The following is a 7,386-nucleotide window of genomic DNA, read 5'->3' on the forward strand; positions in this document are numbered from 1 at the left end:
TAACTGAGCTAGTCTTCAACATAGCCCCTATTCACTTAACCTCGTTTCCACCCTTTCTGGCTTATTTTGATGGTTTCTGCTAAGCTTTACCATTATCACTCAGACCTATTCCATCTAATCTCTCCAACACCTCATTTAATTTAATGTAAACGGTACCCAGTAAACAACCTAAGCTCACCTTCTAATCTGCCTTTGTCTCTCTTCATAGCTTCAATACCCCAGACTCCCAGGCAAGTGTGGTGGGGGTTGGCATTTTTATGTTGAGTGAGAAGTTAATTTCTGGTTTGGGAACGTTACTTCCAAATAGCCTGAGCTCAACTAAGCATTTGCCAGTTTTGGTAGGATGGTGGGTTTTAGATGGCTGAACAAAGGAAGTGACCAGCATCAGTACCTGAGTGAAATGCAGACATCTCAGAGGGCAAGAGGGAAGGAGTTCTGTATGTGTGAAAATAAATAAATAAAAGCATATGGGGTTAAAGATCTTTATGCATCCATGCCTATATGACTGTTGAACTTAGATGTGAAAATGGTGCTTAGAATCTGATGGGCAAGTTAGAGAGCAGAATTTAGTGGGAGAGTGGCAGACCAGATGTAAGCAGCCTAAAATCTCTTATAGTGCCAACATAAAGAGATGACCACTGCATATGAGGTGCTGTTTGGTTTTACTGTAGCTTGGTATCCTTGGTCTGTTGAGTTGTTGTGCATGCCCTATCCTTGGTGCCCATCCTATGTGTTGGGAGACTCAGTGATAAGTGCTGATGGCTGTGCCAGGCAAGAATTTATACCTGCTATGAACATATCCAGCTTTCTCTTTGCAATGGCCAAAGGTGCCTTTACACAACCAGTCAAGTTCAAAGTACTTCAAGCAAGCACAAGGATTTGCCCAAGCATTTTTTTCAGATAGTGCTTTTAAGCAATTAATTCCACATGATAACTAAAGCTGGCCACAGGATATACTAAGGAGCCAGCAAGGGCATGAAAGAAGGCAGGAGCAGGCATAGAGACAATTTTGGATTAGGCACAGAGCAGTATGGAAAGGATTGTCAGCACAACTATCGCATGCCATTGTTAGGTAAACACAAAGAAATGGCCAGGGATTTGTGCCCACTGCTGTTTCCAAATTACCGAAACACTTCCTGGCTATCCCCAGATACCTCACAGTTTTTAAACAGCAGTTTCCCTCCTCTGTTCCCCTCCCTAAAATGTATAAATTATTCTTAACAGTAGAAATCACAGATGCATTTTCCTGCAACAGCAGTGGAAATTCCCTTCCCCCTTTCCTATAAAGAAAATACCAGAACTATATCATACAATTGGGAGCTTATAATAGGAGGCTATTAGCACAAAGCTAAATTTGGGGTATTTCAGAGAAGTACAGTGTTATGTCTGTTGCTTGGTTTGTGGCACAGGTACGCTTGCAGTTCAAGTTTGCCTTGGGCTGGAGCAAAGGTCTGTACAAAAGGCTGTGATATATTTTACAGTGGATATGAATACACACAAGTGGTTGGTTTATAAACAAGCCATCACTTCTAATCAATGTTTGACACATGTCCAGATTTCTGGAATTAAAGGGAAAGGTGAGGTCAGTTATTCGCTGCACAATCTGGCCATATTTATTTGCATCCGTGTGTTTGAAAATCCAAGTTTACATTTTTAAAGCTAAATAAAGTTGCCTTGTGACACTCATATTGTATCTATTACATATTTCACTTCAAAACCTCATCTCTCCTAAAGCCTCTTCAGTGTGCTTGAAGTAGCAGAGCAAAAGAAAAGGAATTTTCAATTTAACGAGAGCGCTGACATTCTGTTACACAATTCGATCTCGTCTATTTACCTGCTCTTAAAAAACACAAGACACTAAACAGAAATGCTGAATGCATCCAGTCTGCAGTGCCATAGGTGTCTGAATGCATCCGTAGCTTCCCTCTCACTCATCAGTGTAATTGTTGTCATGTTATTCCATTTTTTGATTAGTCTGGGCCGCCGAGCTCCAAGCTTTTTCTGGCCAAACGTTCTTCTGCTGGTTGTCATGGTGACTGCATTGTTAGCGGGGAGAAAGGCTCTGTTGTCTGCCATTGTTCTGTTGTGCTTTAGGTAATGCACGAGGCATCACAAGTGAAGTGGATGGACCTTTTTTGCTCGGCAGCATTGCCGAGTATTGAAAATCTCCCATAAAAAAGGAGCAAATAGGCCCTGACCAAAGAAATAACCAAGTTCCTTTTTAAAAGAAAGTGCGCGTTGTTGTAAAGAGGTAAAACAGCGCCAACGATTAACTGAATAATCTAAGAAAATGCTATAGAAATTATATTTATTACAAGAACAATTGCCAGGACTTGAATGTTACTATACAAAACTAACCATTTTGCAATTTAGCTTGAATATAGTTTTTAATGACACGGTTTTAGCATCACTTATTTCTCTCCATTTTACAGTGTCATTTGAACCTGATTCTATTTAGCTTAAAACACTACACTTTAAGAGGTGAATGTAATAATTTGTTGTCAGAAATTTCATCCACAAATGCCTCCCTTTTTGAGCAAGCTACCACAATTAGTTTATTACTTTGTGTATCGCTGTCAGATTGGGTTCTTTTCTTTTCCTCACCCCTTTCTCCCCTCCCTCCCCCAATAAATGAGTATTTGCTCCACTATTAATCTGAAAAACAAACAAACAAAAAAACCATCATGCACTATTCACAGTTTTGACTTTGATGTTCAGACATTTGCTTTAAGAGATACCTCAAATCAGAAGAACATTAGGGGGGAAACCCTAAGAAAGTTTGTCAAAGGCACCTTTGCTTATTTAAATCGATCATGGGGCAAAATATTTGCTTTAAATTGTGATTAATTAACAGCCAACAGCAATTTATGGTTTCAAGATCGAACATAAAGCCAAGGTAAAATCACAACTGCCTATAAAAGTCACTAGTACATGGTTCAAGTACATGTGATTTTCAGCCTATATTCAGATTCACCTGCTAACACCATTAGGGGAAAGCAGCAGGGCACCAGCATTTCCCTTCTGTCATTCCAGGGGAAAAAACACCTTCCAGCAGAACCTGTCACTGGATGTCACCAAAGTTCCATGGATTTGCAGAAAAAACAGCACTAATTTATCAATAAAACTCTAGAGTCTTCAAGTGAGCAGGCAGAAATGCCTGTTGCAGGTAGCCCAGCATACCTGTAAAACAGTTGGGGTACACCCACTGTCTGTTGAGCATCTACTGGGGTTCACCCCAGCATGATGCAGCTCAGTGATGTGTCTTTAATGGGCTGGTGTCCCACAGGCCCAGGTGAAATTTCACAGTCAGGTGAGATTTCGGCTGATGCCACAGGCTTTGCCTATTCTGCAAAACTGCACTAAGTGGCTGAAGTAGGGCTGTGATACCTGTTAACATATTTTTTCCTATTCACTTTTGTAAAATGAGAATGACATTTGACCCTTTTTTTTTTTTTTTTTTTTTTTTCTCCCCAGAATTCTTGGTCTGGATTGTTCCTGGAGCCCGGCAGGGCTGGGACTGTTCCATACCCACTGTGTCTCCTGCACTGGGGACTGCTGGTGCCACACACTGAGTGCCTGAAAGAAGCCTTTGCCTCTCAGGTTCTCAGCACCACCACTTGTCAGACTGGGAGTCTAAAAGGAAAAATGATCCAGTAAAAATAGGAGAAACTGATTTTCTTGCAGGGGGAACAATACGAGCACATAATCCACAGAGTATCTCTTTAACTAATGCCAAAATAGTTTAGGTGAAAATGGAAAAAAAAAATTGCCAGAAATATGAAACTTTTAAGTATCTATTATTCACAACAGAAAAGTGGTTTGTCCTTTGGGTGGAAAAAAGAAGATTGTCCCATCATGGTGCCCATGCACTTTTAAAGCCTAAGAGTGGGGATTTCAAAAATAATGAAGTGACTTGGGCACCTGCGGCAAATTGACTTCCCATGGGTATTACGTATCCCCCAAATCCTTGTTATTTCTAACATTTTTATCCTCGGAAATTACTTTTAAAAACTGAAGAAATGGGCAGTCTTCATACAAATAGTCACCAGATGTAAATGCTGACATGATTCTCTACTTTGAGCTCCTCTCAGGCCCTGCTGGCCTTTCACAAGCACGAGCAGCAGTGACCACATCCAGGCCACTTTCTGCAGCGGGCACAGGTCTGGCCACAGCTGGACCCCTTTCTTCCTGCTCGCCCCTGCCCTGGGCACAGCCAGGCGCTCAGGCACCTCTGAGGCTGGGGGACAAGTCAGCATACAACATGCTTGTGGATATGCAAGCAGATTGTTTACTTGCACAGCAGAAGCAGGTCTGCACGCAGCCTTACATCAGCTAATGCCAGCCTCGTCTACAGCAGAGGTGTAATTGCTATTGAATTCCTAATTCTCTTTTAATTCTATGAAATTGCTATATAGACCTGTTCATTTTACTCTTATAAAATTCAGGAGGGCTTTTCCATAAGGGATAGCTTCAGAAACATTAAAATAGGACAATTGCTGTTTTTTGGAGAGCTCTATTGCAAGTGTATTGCCTTCTCAGCTGGAAAGGATGATTACTGATGTCTGAAAAAGGTACTTACAGCTTAGTACACAGTAAACATGTATTCTGTTTTTCTTTTGCTCTGTTAAACAATATAATACATAGCAAAAAATCTACAGAAATAGCAATCAAAACAGACACACTTTAAGAAGAATCCCAATGCTTCTTAATTTGTACTTCATTCCTCCCATCAGCATTTCCACCGGCATTCATCACTGAATATTCATTCCTGCTTCTGGCTCCGGGCTGAGTGTGGCAGCAGCCACCAGAGTCACACAGGTATTGCCACCGAGAGGGTGACAAGACGTCCTCCATCCCCCAGCCTTCCCTGGTTTGGGATTGCCGGGCTCCCCACCAGACCCCTTTCCCCTGCCTGATGCGCTGAGAGCTCCCCCTCCTGTTGCAGTCAACGTTAACCGCAGTCGACAGATTAATATTATTACCTCATTTTAATTAATTCCTCTCCTCGACTCAAAAAAGCACATCTGGTGCTTTTCAGAGCCAGACAAAGATTCTTTCCTCCCATCCTCTCCTGAACATCAATTAATAACTTGGCAACAAAGAGAAAATAAGAGTTTGTTCTGCATACCTAACAGTCAGAAGTGAGAGAGAGAGAGAGAGAGAGAGAGAAGGGACTTGCTCTAGACAGGGATCAAGGAAAATGACAACTGCTAAATCTTCCGTGTTCCTGCACCTCAGCAGGGCTTATCAGGACAAGCCAGAGCAACACAACTACTGTGTCTAGGCTGTTTTCAGGCCAAGGTTGTCTCACATCTGTTTAACTTGAAGTGCAAAGAGAAGAGATGCTGAATTGTTTACAGCTGTCTGGGTGGGGGGCTCAGAAGGCAATTACAGCCCTTGCTACCAACGTTTCCTCCCACAGGCCCACACTTCAACTTCCAAATGAGAGCAACTCCACTCCTAGAATTTCGAAAAGCTCTCTCCTAATAAAACCAGAAAAAAACGCAGCTTCTTGAGCCCCCAGTCTGTCCTGTGAACATAACACGGTAACCAGGTGGGATGAAGATGATGAGGATGAAGACCGCTGAACAGTTCTCATGAGCAGGTGGAGCTCTCTCTGTTTGACTAGAGAGATGAAAATCAAGTTCAAAGGAGACTTCATTCACAAAATAAAATAAAATAAAAATAATTAAAAAAATCACTAAGGACACAAATTTGTTACAATCAGTTGGAAATTAAAAAACGTATATTATTTTTCAGGCTTCTGCAGAGCAAGACTCTGCTTTCATAGGTGTTGTGATACACAAGGAGTAATGATGCAGAAGCCCACTAAGTCAAAAAGCAATGTGAGATAAGATTTGAACTACAGAACTAGTTTTCAGAAAGTGAACTGGTGCCACATTGTTTTGTTTTTGTCTACAGGCAACTTGATGACATCAGTTCTTCAGTTCTTATTGGAAAGACGGGCTTTGAAATTACTGTCAAAATTTAATTCCTTCATTCAGACTTGACATTATTGCAAACTCCAAAATTCAGGTTTCTATGTTGCTTGGGAGCTTGACTCTCCCTTTGCCTCAACATTGGAACAGCTGTCTTCCTTTCTGTCCATTTTATTTTCTTTTTTTTTTTTTTAAGCCATTTTGTTTTTTAAACTGAAATCACAAAAGAGTGGTGCACGTTCTGTTTGTGGTTTTTTTTTTTTTTTTTTTTTTCTTTTGAGCTACAACTCCAAACAAAAACTCTTCTTAGGAACCCAAATTTTTAATGCCCAAATACCTTGTGGTATTTTTGGATGGAGTTAGATGCATAAACAATTATACTTAAAAAATCAAAACAGACATTAAAATGGGATGAAAAAAATGCATTTATGCATATTTTATAACAAACACAAACAAATTTTGCATCAGAAAGAAAAATTCCTCACAGAAGATAGATTTTAATAGATAGGAAATACATTTCATTACAACTAAACTAGATCCTTAAAAATAAGGAAAAACAACAACAACAAAAACCAATAGCTAGCTGCTGATGAACATGGAATTAAAAATAAATTAATAAATAATAATAAGAAGAAATTAATTAAGCTGTATAAAACATGAGCTACGGCAAACTACAAGTATGTCCGCTGTTAAAACTTGCTTCAAAACTGCTATTCTATTTTTATTATAGACCTGCAAGTCACAAAACAATATAGGGACCGGAGCAGTGTTAGCTAATCTGCCATAATCCTTTCAACTCTTTGAAAGAACAACAAGCGGTTGATAAGCAGGGTCAGGCTAGGTCAGGATTTCGATGGGAGACATCTAAGGAATGCCTAGGTGCTTCAGGAAGGGGATGTGACTGATTTAGCAAGCCAGCCACATTGGCAAGCTTGCTCTCCACTCCACTTTGGTAATGAGCAAACGGAGCAGACCATGTGCTACTGAAGGGGTAACCTTTTGGGGGAGATATAATAACAGAAATCCCGATTGAGACATTATATTACCCTTTCACCTGGCAGTAGCTTCAACTAACACCAGCACAAATACGTGCATTTTGTTGGCTGGCTGACTGGATAGACAATTTTCCACATCCAGTCCTAAAATTTGTAGTGCATTTTCAGATGCTGTTAGACCACAGTGTAAGCCATATTGTCAACCTGTTGTCTTAATTCACTTCACTCCTACACACTTTGGATGTGTGGAAAATATATTTCTGTAAAACACTTATGAATTGCAGGAGTACCAGCTGCACCCATTCCAGTTATCACCTGCATCAAGTCTAGTATTGGTTTTAACTGATAATATAATCAAAAAATAAATTAAAAATGGATGCTACGTCATACCAGTATTTTTATTTCATCCACCACAAAGTTCTCATCTGAAACACAAAAATGAATGAGGTCAA

General features: G+C 40.3%; 1 long non-coding RNA gene across 1 annotated transcript; it reads left to right on the forward strand.

Moving 5' to 3' along the window:
* The first annotated feature begins 2,111 nt into the window (after positions 1–2,111).
* LOC140002549 (uncharacterized) lies at positions 2,112–5,645 on the forward strand. Its single transcript, XR_011809361.1, has 3 exons — positions 2,112–2,251; positions 4,734–4,818; positions 5,423–5,645. It is a non-coding gene; the product is annotated as an uncharacterized lncRNA (long non-coding RNA).
* The last annotated feature ends 1,741 nt before the right edge of the window (positions 5,646–7,386 follow it).

The sequence above is a fragment of the Anas platyrhynchos genome, chromosome 5, assembly GCF_047663525.1.
Source record: "Anas platyrhynchos isolate ZD024472 breed Pekin duck chromosome 5, IASCAAS_PekinDuck_T2T, whole genome shotgun sequence".
NCBI classification, from domain to species: domain Eukaryota; kingdom Metazoa; phylum Chordata; class Aves; order Anseriformes; family Anatidae; genus Anas; species Anas platyrhynchos.